Genomic DNA, 13,165 nt, shown 5'->3' with positions numbered 1-13,165 from the left:
TTTATTGTGTCAGAAGCAAATTGAGAATATATTGTAAGTCGCTTCTGGTGTGAGAGAATTGGCCATCTACAGAGACATTGCCCAGGGGTGCCTGGATATGTTACCATCCTGTGGGAGGCTTTTCTCGTGTCCCCGCATGGGAAGCTGGGGTTGACAGACGGAAGCTCACCCTGTCTTGCGAATTCCAACTGTTGACCTTCAGATCTTCAGGTCAGCAGTTCAGCCGAGCTGGCACAAGGGTTTAACCCATTGCACCACCACAGTATATTTTGGTGAGGAACCAATACTCTTTGGCATGGAAGGCTAAAGATGTGAATGTAGCTGGAGACATGAAGCAATAATTAAAAATATGTTAGCATTATATCCATCTATAAGGAAATATTTATACAACAAAGGGAACCATGGCAGTGCCAATGCAACATTACAGCCCACCCCCAACACCTTACACACATAAAACTTGTGTTCAGTAGCTACAAAAACAAACACCTAGCAACTCCGTTGAAAAAGGACAGACTTTGCACAGAGATCATTTATATTAACCTAAGGTTAAAAAATTACATCAAAACAAAATTATCAATTCAAGCAGGTGGATAAGGATCTGAAGGAAAAAAAATCTAGTGTAGTGACCAAGACCATTTTATAGTTCTGAAAAAAGTAGTTATTCCCTGGTTAAAAATAAATCTAGTTCCTCTGAAATGAAGTCGTAAGTAGTTGAATCTATCAAATACAGAGAAGGTATGGAAGGCTAATGTGGATGCCAGAATGGTGCTGATCAACAAATTGGATCCAAGATGGTGGGTTCAATGTAGGAGTCCATGGCTATGCTCAAGGTAATACCAAAAACTTAAAATGGGTGCATTGGCAATATACTTCAAAAATTAGATCGTCCTTTACACACAGCCACCTTAACTTTATTAATGGTGACCTTGGGGTAGGCCCAAGATCACACCTTCACACACTGGCTACCACATATAAGATCTGAGCTTTCATTTTATTTGCAGACAGTAGAATTCATTAAAGTGTGTCCAAGAAATGGAAGTTTCCACTCCCACAATTCCCAGTTTTTAAATGGTGAAATTATAGGTTTCTCCGCATGCTTTCATTGCAGTGCAAGAGATCTCTCAATCAGTAGCTCCAAATCATCAGTGTGGCACATGAGAGTTGGCTCCTGTCACTCTTTAAATGATGGCACTTTATTCTGACTGCATGAATCACATCACAGCATCAGTTTGGCAGGATGGAGCTCCCAGGCGACGCAACTAGATTCCTGTTTGCCATGAATCATTCATGGAGCCTGTGTTTTCTTGTACGTTTCTGTTTTTAACACCCAGGCATCATTCTGTGAAAGAAAAATGCCACACTGTAAATTGTTTTCAAACTGTGCTGATGATGAATGAGCTGTCATAACACTGCCAACCTGCTGATCTCCCAGCCCCACCTTGAGAGAGGCAGGCAGCCTCTTCCTTGCCACCGGGTGTCACCATTGTGCCACGTATTGACCCTGTTTGCTCCTCTTCTGAGAACTGCCACTACTTCAATAAAGGTGCCTTCTTCACCTCCACCAGCATTGCAGCAGCTTTCTCCAACTCAGGGAATATCTACACTGTCATGTATATGCCTTTCCCCCTCCCATCTCCTGAATCATTTTTGTGCTCCGATTGAAGTCACTCCAGGTGATGAACAATTGACACTAACCATGTTACATTTGCTGGCGGTTGCTACAGCAAATAACAGGAGGAGTAGGATAAGGCTGACCAAAACAACTTGAAATGTTTGAGAGATTTCATTTCAGAAGTCCATAGTGCACTCTGTCGTGCATATCTCCTGCTTCTTTGGAAATGAGTATGGGGGCATTTGAACTTGAAATAAAATATTCTAAATGTACTTACAGTGAACCCACTGTGGCACAACAGATAAAACCACGGAGCTCATGAACTTGCTGACCAAAAGTTCAGCAGTTTGAATCCGGGGAGTAAGGTGAGTTCCCGTTGTTAGCCCCAGATTCTGCCAACCTAGCAATTTGAAAACATGCAAATATGAGTAGATAAATAGGTACTGCTCTGACGGGAAGGTAATGGCACTCCATGCAGTCATGTCGGTCACATGACCTTGGAGGTATCTCTGGACAACACCAGCAACTTGGCTTAGAAATAGAGATGAGCACCACCCCCCAGAGTCAGACACGACTAGATTTAATGTCAAGGGAAAGCCTTTTACCTTTAAATGTACCGTATATACTCGAATATAAGCCAAACCGAATATAAGCCGAGGCACCTAATTTTACCACAAAAAACTGGGAAAACATTGACTCCAGTATAAGCCGAGGGTGGTAAATTTCAGAAATAAAAATAGATACAGTAGAGTCTCGCTTATCCAATGTAAACGGGCCAGCAGAACGTTGGATAAGTGAATATGTTGGATAATAAGGAGAGATTAAGGAAAAGCCTATTAAACATCAAATTAGGTTATGATTTTACAAATTAAGCACCAAAACATTATGTTATACAACAAATTTGACAGAAAAAGTAGTTCAATACACAGTAATACTATGTAGTAATTACTGTATTTACCAATTTAGCACCAAAATATCACGATGTATTGAAAACATTGACTACAAAAATGCATTGGATAATCCAGAACATTGGATAAGTGAGTGTTGGATAAGTGAGACTCTACTTTACCAATAAAATTACATTAATTGAGGCATCAGTAGGTTAAATATTTTTGAATATTTACATAAAGCTCAAATTTAAGACAAGACTGTCCAACACTGATCAAATCATTATTCTCATCTTCTTCAATGTAAATGTGCTTATGTATCCTTTTAATAATAATAGAGTAAAATAATACATGCAATGATAATAATAATAAATACAGGAAAATAATACATGTATTAATAAATAGAGTAAAATAATAAATGCAATAATAATAATAATAATACTAGAGTAAAATAAATGTAATAGTAGCAACAATAATAGAGAAAAATAATAAATGTACCATATATTCTCAAGTATAAGCTGACCCAAATATAAGCCAACCAGGACCCTCACCTGAGTATAAGCTGAGGGGGGCTTTTTTAGTCCTAAAAAAGGGGCTGAAAAACTAGGCTTATACTCGAGTATATACAAACTTAATCTCAATGTTCCATATGGGATGCAATTCCAGTTTGGTTAACATCTTTATTTTAAACAGAGGATCTTTGAAAATAAAGGTGGAGGAATTTGAATAGAGACCGTGGAAGGATGGTCAGTTTTCAAAATGAGTAGCTTAAATCCTATTGTTACTTCAGACTTGGGTAGAACTATTGAATCAACAGGATCTACCATCACGTTGACTCAGGATTTACTAATCGATTCCGTGAGTCTGCTCCAGTTAAACAATCCTAGCCATAGTTCCCACTGCAGTCTCAGGCTGGCTGCTCCCTTGCCCCACGCCAACTGCTATTTACTCCATTTAAACAACATAACAAGCAGGCGCAGAGGTCTTGCTGAGACCAGAAGTACAGTGGGAGTAAGTAGTTAAGCCTTGCCAGATCAGGGCCTTCTCCTTCCCAGCTGTTATTCCTTTTAAAAGAGACTTTCGTGCAATTGCTAATTTTGTGAAGTGTGTCATTGTCTACTTGAACTCTTAGGCTGGTCCACAGAGGGCCCTTCCACACACAGCCATATATTTTATTTATTTATTTATTTATTTACAGTATTTATATTCCGCCCTTCTCACCCCGAAGGGGACTCAGGGCGGATTACAATGAACACATATATGGCAAACATTCAATGCCAACAGACAACAACATTCAGTTTTAGACAGACACAGAGGCATTTTTTAACATCTTTCCAGCTTCACGATTCCGGCCACAGGGGGAGCTGTTGCTTCACCGTCCATTGGTGGCTGTTCTTCCTCTTCTTTTCCTCGTGAGCAGTTTTATGGTGTTGTAGATTAGTTAAATTAGCCTCCCGCATAAAACGTCCCTAAATTTTCCCTACTTGACAGATGCAACTGTCTTTCGGGGCTGCTAGGTCAACAGCAAGCCGGGGCTATTTTTTTTTTTATGGTCGGAGGCTTAACCTGACCCGGGCTTCGAACTCATGACCTCTCGGTCAGTAGTGATTTATAGCAGCTGGTTACTAGCCAGCTGCGCCACAGCCCGGCCCCCAGTTCCTCAGGCCCCTTCCACACAGCAGAATAAAATCCCATATTATGTGCTTTGAACTGGGATATATGGCAGTGTGGACTCAGATAACCCAGTTCAAAGCAGATAGTGTGGGATTTTCTGCCTTGATATTCTGGGATAAATGGCTGTGTGGAAGGGCCCTGAACGAGCTTCATGATGTAGTGGAGGGGCATGGACCTGTGTCCTTTTGAAGTGATGAAAGCTTGCAAGCAGGGCAGCCAGTAATACTGCTCTTACTCATTTTGACCAGTCAGCAAGAAATCTCAGTGCAAAAACTATATTCAGCTTTCCCTCTTCCTCTCACCCTACCCATCCCCTCTGAATCCATGGAAGGCTTGTTGGTAGACAAGAGACACATTACACCACGGTGTGGGAGCTCTGAGCTCAGAGAGGCAGACGGCAGAGGCAAAGATGATGATTCCAGACTTTGCAGAGGTGCCAATCAGTCTGCCTGGGCCTATTCGTGGGACTGTATGGAGGTCAGGCTTCACAACTTTCCATGAGAGCCAAAATTCCCCCCTTTTAAAAAAAGCCCCCCCCCCCCACATTGATGGAAAGTGGAGGAAAACGGTTGTTAAGAAGAAGAGAGGGGTGGAAAGAGAAGCCAGCATACTTTAATAAGCTGTGCCTTGGTGTGATGGATTTACAGTGGATTAGCAGAGATATGGAGCTCAAAGAAGTTGGAAAGGCCAGGGGCTCCCGTTGTAGGAACATTTGAAGCTGTCTTACGCCAAGCCAGACTGTTGGCATATTTCATTCAGTGTTGTCTGCTGTACTGATTGCTCGGTAGCTGTTTTCCCAGAGACTCAAGCAGGAGTCTTTTTCAGCCACATCCAGACGTGCCAGGCTAGGAAGTGAACCTGGGATATCTCTGGCACAGAAAGCATGTGTGGTGTCACAGAGCTACCATCTTTCTCCCCTGGTCAGGCAGTTCAGTACTTCTCTTTTATCCAGAACAGATGTCCCACCTGCATCTTTTTCGTAAAGTATGATCTTCCTAAGAAGAGTTAAAAATTCGCTTGAGTCAATCTTCTCCTTAGTGGTAAATATCAACTAGTATTCATGCAAGACAATTTAGGTTTCTCATTTGTTAGACTGATATTCCTGGTTTTCTCTTTGAACTGTTAGAAACAAAGATATGCCAATGCGTAAAATATATAGCAGATCTTCAGATGTATTATTTTAGTTGTACCTCCCAAAAAATCTACTCTCCCATAAAATATATTGCTTTTATATCATGTTCTCGAGACCGAAAAATAAGTAGTCTTTGTTAAAAGTTAATACAGTTGATTTACTTACAAGACTTCATGTATTCAGCATACAGATACATTGCTTATGGGTTCAAAGTTTAAACCGTCTGTTCTTTAAGCATTCTGTTTCACTCTCTTCTCTGTTGCATACAGACTAACACTCTCTTCTGATGCATACTGTACTCAACTAATTTCTAATACATACTGACTGACTTCTGTAGCATACTTAACTACATACTGTACTGACTGACTACTATACTATACTTAACTATACTGACTTCTAAAATGGAGTCTCAGTCTGAATAGTCCCAGATCTGGTCACATGATCTGTAGTCCCTCCCACAACCTCAAACAACATAGAGTTAAGGGAAAAACTGCATACCAGTATACACATATAATATAGTAAGCAATCTGAGTTATATATCTAACAAATAACTAGTATAGGAGGCTTGTAGAAAGTTGCTATTTCCAACATTTTGGGGTTTTGCATTCTGGATAAAAGATGCTCAATCTGTATTTCCCATGAAAATCACCCAATTTACTACAAGGGCTTCTGAGATCGTACCACTTACTATTACAGTAGAGTCTCACTTATCCAAGCCTCCCTTATCCAAGCCTCTGGATTATCCAAGCCATTTTTGTAGTCAGTGTTTTCAATATATCGTGATATTTTGGTGCTAAATTTGTAAATACAGTAATTACAACATAACATTACTGCGTATTGAACTACTTTTTATGTCAAATTTGTTGTATAACATGATGTTTTGGTGCTTAATTTGTAAAATCATAACCTAATTTGATGTTTAATAGGCTTTTCCTTAATCCCTCCTTATTATCCAAGATATTCGTTTATCCAAGCTTCTGCTGGCCCGTTTAGCTTGGATAAGTGAGACTCTACTGTATTTTAGAAAATTGACCAGCAAAAGCTCTCATCCCAGTATATCTCCCTAAAGATTTTTTTTAAAAAAAACACTGCCTGAGACACAAAGCACTGTACAATTCTTTAAGAAGATAGGTATCTCATTATATACATTTTAAATAACATTTTAGAGGCCTTGCTGCTTTTCATATTTAATCTCAGATCCCAGGCTTGGCATCTGTTTCTCCTTTCAGTCAAGAAAATGAGGAGACTATTTACATATTCTTAGGGCTATATCTCCAATTAAATCTTTTTTCAGAGCGGCACTCTCAACATTCAGTATTAGGTTTCTTGGCAGACAACTATCTTTTTCTTTGGAGATTTATTTATTCAGTTCGCCTGTGCATCTAGAGTCTCCCTGCTTACCATCCCATAATTAGAAAAAGGACCCTACCTCAGACATCTCCAAACTTTCCCCCCAAAATCTTGTTTCCCCCGATTCATTTATTTATCTACTTCTTTATTGATGTGGTTTTCTTGTCCAGTGTTTGCATCTGTAACATGGTACATACTGGTGCCACAATATAATTCAATCTGGTGGAGTAATTCATATGATTATCTTTCCAAGCTCACATCAAACATAGGACAGCAAAGCAAAAGGGAACTTAAAATGACAAAATACTGCCTTTATTACTTTAAGCACTGCTTAATAGGTGAAGTGATTTGGTCCCATAAATGTCATCACTGGGTTTTGTTTTGTGTTGGTTTTTTTATCCAGTCTAAAGACATTCAGAGGATGAGGATTTTTTCTACTTGCTGTCATAAATACCTTTGGGGAAAAATCTCAAACATGTCTGGTTCAAACCTTGTATAATAATTTCAGTGGGAGTTTTAAAGCACATAATATCTCTGTGTATTGCTAGTTTAAGAAAACCCTATGTCAGTAGTTCTCAACCTTCCTAAAGCCATGTTGTGGTGACCCCAACTATAAAAATATTGTGTTGCTACTTCATAACTGTAATTTTGCTACTGCTATGAATCATTATGTAAAGATCTGATATGCAGGGTCTATTTTCAATCACTGGACCAAATTTGGAACAAATACCCAATACGCCCAAATTTGAATACTTGGGGTTGGGGGGATTGATTTTGTCATTTGGGAGTTGTAGTTGCTGGGATTTATAGTTCACCTACAATCAAAGAGCATTCTGAACTCCACCAATGTTGAAATTGAACCAAACTTGGCACACAGAAATCCCATAACCAACTGAAAATGCTGGAAGGGTTTGGTGAAAATTGACCTTGAGTTTTGGAGTTGTAGTTCACTTACATCTAGAGAGCACTGTGGACTCAAATAATGATGGATATTGGATCAAATTTGGTACAGAGGGAGAGATCTCTGCCAAAGGGGCTCCTATGACCATCAGAAATATATGTTTTCCAGCTGTCTTTGGTGACCCCTCTGACATCCTTGCGACCCTCCCAGGGGTCCCGATCCCCAGGTTGAGAACCACTGCCCTATGTTATTCATGGGATTGCCATAATTGACCGGTACCTTGAAGGCACATACACACATAAACATTATTTTTTTTTGTGTCAGGAGTAACTTGAGTCGCTTCTGGAGTGAGAGAATTGGCCGTCTGCAAGGATGTTGTCCAGGGGACGCCCGGATGTTTTTGAAGTTTTTACCATCCTTGTGGGAGGCTTCTCTCATGTCCCCGCATGGAGCTGGAGCTGATAGAGGGAGCTCATCCACACTCTCCCCAGGTGGGATTCGAACCTGGCAGCTTTCAGGTCAGCAACCCAACCTTCAAGTCACGAGGCTTTAGTCCACTACGCCATCGGGGTATAAAAAATGATATTAGCTAACCAGTGGAGTAGTTTGAGTATTGGACTAGGATATCAGGAAACCAGGGTTTGAATCCACACTCAGCCATGGAAACTCACCTGGTGACCTTGGGCAAGTCACACTTGCCTCAGAGGATGGCAGTGCCAAGCATCCTCTGAATTATTACTCTTGCAAGAAAACCTTATGAGAAGGCTTACATCAGCTTGAAGATGGTAAGGTAGGGTTTGCTCAGAGTTCATGGTGGCTCGTAGTTTGATAGATGAGTTCATGATCAAGTGTAGTCTTCAAGTTGGTTATTTCTGTTCCAAGTCTAGCACTTTAAGTATTACTCTATACTACTTCACTCAGAAAAGTTCTAACAGCAAAAAAATGGTAGGAAGTTAAAATGTGGTGGGAGTAAAAAGATGCACAAATTAATGTGCCTATTTTGTATAATTTGAATGAAAATTACAGTAATTTGGACAACTAGAAACATTTTCATACTATGTAAATTAGACACTTAGACTTGAAATGGAATATGATAACACTAATTGAAGACTAAATGTTCCCATTGTTTCTCAAGGCAGTCTTTACTTTTCCTCTTGTTTCCTATATGCGAGGTAATAATTGTACTCTGCATTCAGGCCTTGTTCTCAAGCTGGGAGTGTGTGGCTTACTTAAGGTCACCCAATGAGCTTTCCATGACTCAGTGGGGATTTGAACCCTGCTCTCCAGAGGCAAACTCCAGCATTCAGACCATTAGACCACACTGGCGCTTGCTCTTCTTCCATTGCAGAAGTATTTTTGACATCCTAGTGGAAAGGGTCAGTAAATCTCAATCCCATGCTCTCCTATTTGAATGATTGTAAAAAAAAAAACTTCTGTAAAGTTTGTATGTATGCACATATATATATACAGTAGAGTCTCACTTATCCAACATAGACATATGTTGGATAAGCGAATATGTTGGATAATAAGGCGGGATTAAGGAAAAGCCTATTTAAATTAGGTTAAAAGGTAGAGTTTTTCCCCTGACGTTAAGTTCAGTCATGACCGACTCTGGGGGTTGGTGCTCATCTCCATTTCTAAGCCGAAGAGCCGGCGTTGTCCATAGACACCTCCAAGGTCATGTGGCCGGCATGACTGCATGGAGCGCCATTACCTTCCCGCTGGATCTACTCACATTGGCATGTTTTCGAACTGCTAGGTTGGCAGGAGCTGGGGCTAACAGCGGGCGCTCATTCTGCTCCCAGAATTTGAACCTGGGACCTTTTGGTCCACAAGTTCAGCAGTTCAGTGCTTTAACACACTGTACCACCAGGGACCCCCAAATTAGGTTATGATTTTACAAATTAAGCACCAAAACATCATGTTATACAACAAATTTGACAGATAAAATAGTTCAATACACAGTAATGCTATGTAGTAATTACTGTATTTACAAATTTAGCACCAAAATTTCATGATGTATTGAAAACATTGACTACAAAAATGCGTTGGATAATCCAAAACGTTGGATAAGCGAGAGTCTACTGTATATATAATTTGTTTAAAAAATTGTATCTTCAAATAACAGGAAAAGAGACTCTACTTAAACATATTAGGATAAGTGTTTTGCTGTAAGAGTTACTCGATAGTGAAGTACTTTAAAAAGTGGTGGAGGCGGTGGAGGTCTTTGGAGGTTAGGTGGCACAATGGGTTAAACCCTTGTGCCGGGAAGACTGCTAACCTGCAGATGGCCAATTCTCTCACACCAGAAAGGACTTGTAGTTTCTCAAGTTGCTCCTGACATGAAAAAAAGGAGTGCTGTAGTTATGTTTCCCTTCATTTATAATGCCATGATTCTAAGTTCTTCTTTGAAACCTTTAAAATTGACTGTAGCCAGTTGAGCTTATTACAGAGGTTGGCATCTTTCTATGTTAGTGGTTAGGGCCCTTTTTAGCACTTGCCAGGTGGTGAAGATGCATTTTTTTTTCTAAAAAACAAACAAACCCAAATAAATGAATGCATGTTAATTCTTAATTTTAATAAACTGTAATTACCTTGAGGGCCATTAATTTAATTTGATTCATTTGAATATTCGGAGCACCAAGTCCACTGCTTGCAGCTGTTAGAACGCTATGCTTTTTGATCGACTGAAGGTAATTGTGTCATGGAGACATGGAGTTGGCAAGCCTAGGATGCTCCATGAGACTTGGGGAATTACTTTTGTGCTTAAGGAAGAGAAATGCTAAAAGGAGGAGGGAAAGCGGGGGAGGGCTCCTTGTGATTAACCATTTCTCTCCTTTAAGAATTGGACATAAGAAGTTCTGAGCTTCTGGACATATCACAATTAATTATTACCCTATTTAATAAACTATGTCCCAGCTTTAAATGTGCCTCTTAAAGTTGTCCCTTTAAATCAATTCCCCATCTTAATTTGAATTCAATGCCACTGTATTGCTACTCTGCTGCTGGCACTCTTTGCAATGTTGATTGACCTCTGAACTTCAATGATGACTTTTCGCTTTCAGCAAGAGGAGATATCTGTCTCTGTGTCAATCTTTGACAGTTTGACAATCTTTGCCTGACATGTGTGCCTCTACAGCAGTTTGCTTGAAAGTTTCAGAAGCAAGCAACATTGTTGATCTCTGGGCATGGATCATGCTGTCAAAATCTGACAGAAAAAGGTGTCTTCATTTCTGTCTCAGGCAGTCTCATATCCTCCAACCATCCTGGCTTGTCAGGGATGATCCTGGTTAATCTTCTGCGATCCTGTTTTCTCGATTGCTTTTAAGGTGTCTCTGTTTCTCTGTTCTCCTCCCATTTGAACATTTTATCCTCAGCTTACTATAGTTGCTGCAAACTTCTAAGCACAATAGTGTTTTGCATTCATCTAACTCAGCTGGGAGGAGAATGCAAAATCTTGCCCTTTCCCGTAGTCTCAAGCAAAAGCAAACTGCAGCATATTTTCCCAGGTTGTCTTTCCTTCCTTATTAAAAACTTCAGCTGTCTTGTCCACATTACAATGTTGCTTGGTATCAACAGGTCCCAGGGGCACCTACACTGTAGTATTTAGCTTTAGGTGCTCTTACTGCCTACTAAAGGGGAAACCAGCTGATTCCTAATCCATCTAAAACATCTCAGCAAGCGAGAGTCCAAAAGTGGCAGGTTAAAACCCGGATCCTCAATCCGTGGCTGATACCAGATGAGAAACCCTCCTGGGCACACAGAAGACTGGGCAACTTGGAAGGTGCTGAACAGACTACGTTCTGGCACCACGAGATGCAGAGATAACCTTAAGAAATGGGGCCACAAAGTGGAGTCCACGATATGTGATTGTGGAGAAGAGCAAACCACAGACCACCTATTACAATGCAGCCTGAGCCCTGTCACATACAATGGAGGACCTTCTTATAGCAACACCAGAGGCACTCTAAGTGGCCAGCTACTGGTCAAAGGACATTTAGCATCATGCCAAGTTTTTAACATTGTTTGTGTCTTTAAATACATTATAACTGTACCCTTGTTTCGTTTCTGTTATGATAAATAAAATACTATAGTATTAATGCAGTTTGAGAACACCTTCACTGCCATGGCTCAATGCTATGAGATCAAGAGAGTTGCAGTTTTACAAGGTCTTTAGCCTTCCCTGTCAAAGAGTGCTTTGGCCTCACCAAGCTACAATTCCCAGTACTCCATAGCAGTGAATTATGGATATTAAAGTGGTCTCAAACTGCGTTACTTCCATAGTGTAGATGCACTCTCTGTTCTCATGTATGAAATCTTGGAGGATATGCATTCTATATCTTGTTTCTTCCTTATTCACCAGATCTCTCATCCTGTTCCTCAGTTTCTGTTACTGTCACAGAAAGAACTCTGCTAATTTGCCCAAGTGTTCACAAAATAGTGCTAATGCATGTACTCTTTTTCCAAGCCATGAAAACAGGGCAATAAAACAAATAAAAAACCCACAAGAGCAAGACTAATAACAAAATATAATAATAGAAATCCTGCCTAATAAAACCACAGGGGATGTGGGGAAAATTGCCTCACTGATTTTGTATGTGTGTGTGTGTAAAAACCCAGATTTGCACAAAACACACATCTCTAGACCAAACATGGAAATGGATTTGATTTGAAGTGGAAGAAAAATACATTTTTGAGCTTGCAGTTCATTCCACAAATAAGGAAAATGCAGTTGCCGGCATGTGCTTGTTTGACAAAACCACAAAAACATTGCATGGATTTTTAACATGCACACAAAGATGTTTTAGCCAAGGGGGGAAGGGTGTCTATTGATATATCTATCTGAACTATACACACACAAAAAATACCTAGCATCTTACTTCACTTCAGCTAAGAACAGGATGACACTTTTTGATTGAGCTTCAGTCTGTATTTGCCAGTTTGGAAGGAAAGCAGACCAGGTTGTTGTTGTTGTTGTTGTTGTTGTTGTTGTTGTTGTTGTTGTTGTTGTTGTTGTTGTTGTTACTATTATTATGTTTTTATAAGCTGGCTTGAGAATGTGTAATCTGTCAGAAGAGAGAACAAAATCCAATAATAAATCGGCCCGGAACATGTAGAAAACATAGATTGCTGTGGTTTATGTTGCTCTTAAACCTTTTAGAAAATTTTAAACAAAACACATTGGGATGAATAGAAACACTTTTGATGTTTACTGCTCCTTAGGGAACTTTCTTGTCCATTCTCACATGGTGCTCTCCCCACTTTTCTTTTTTATTAGTCTCCTGGCCAATTTCCAAACCATTTGGCAGGTGATTTTTTTTTTCCATTTGAAAGATTATGTCTCTTCCCATGTGTTACAAAAAGCCTGTAGGTAACATTTTGAAAATAGTTCATTTCCATCCATCCTTGCGGTGTATGAGAATTCATTCCTTTATGTTAGTCAGTGGTATTTTTGTGAAAAATAAGCTACAGTTTGAGCCTCATATGCATGGGGGATATGCTTACAGACTTCACATGGATAATTTATCAGTAGATAATTTTCAAGCAGGAGGAGCCAGAGAATACCTGGAGGGGACAATTGTGTTGCATGTGGTTAAATGAAATTGTGG

The 13,165-nt window shown here is 39.9% G+C and overlaps 1 long non-coding RNA gene across 1 annotated transcript; it reads right to left on the bottom strand.

Moving 5' to 3' along the window:
* Nucleotides 1-977: 977 nt before the first annotated feature.
* Nucleotides 978-12,754, bottom strand: LOC134296333 (uncharacterized). The gene is made up of 2 exons (XR_010003038.1): nucleotides 12,437-12,754; nucleotides 978-1,339 (listed from the first exon to the last, which is right to left on the bottom strand). It is a non-coding gene; the product is annotated as an uncharacterized LOC134296333 (long non-coding RNA).
* Between the last annotated feature and the right edge of the window lie 411 nt (nucleotides 12,755-13,165).

The sequence above is a fragment of the Anolis carolinensis genome, chromosome 2 (assembly GCF_035594765.1).
Source record: "Anolis carolinensis isolate JA03-04 chromosome 2, rAnoCar3.1.pri, whole genome shotgun sequence".
Taxonomy (NCBI): Eukaryota; Metazoa; Chordata; class Lepidosauria; order Squamata; family Dactyloidae; genus Anolis; species Anolis carolinensis.
The sequence above is the reverse complement of the archived record's forward strand: the minus strand, read 5'-3'. Positions and strand labels throughout refer to the sequence as shown.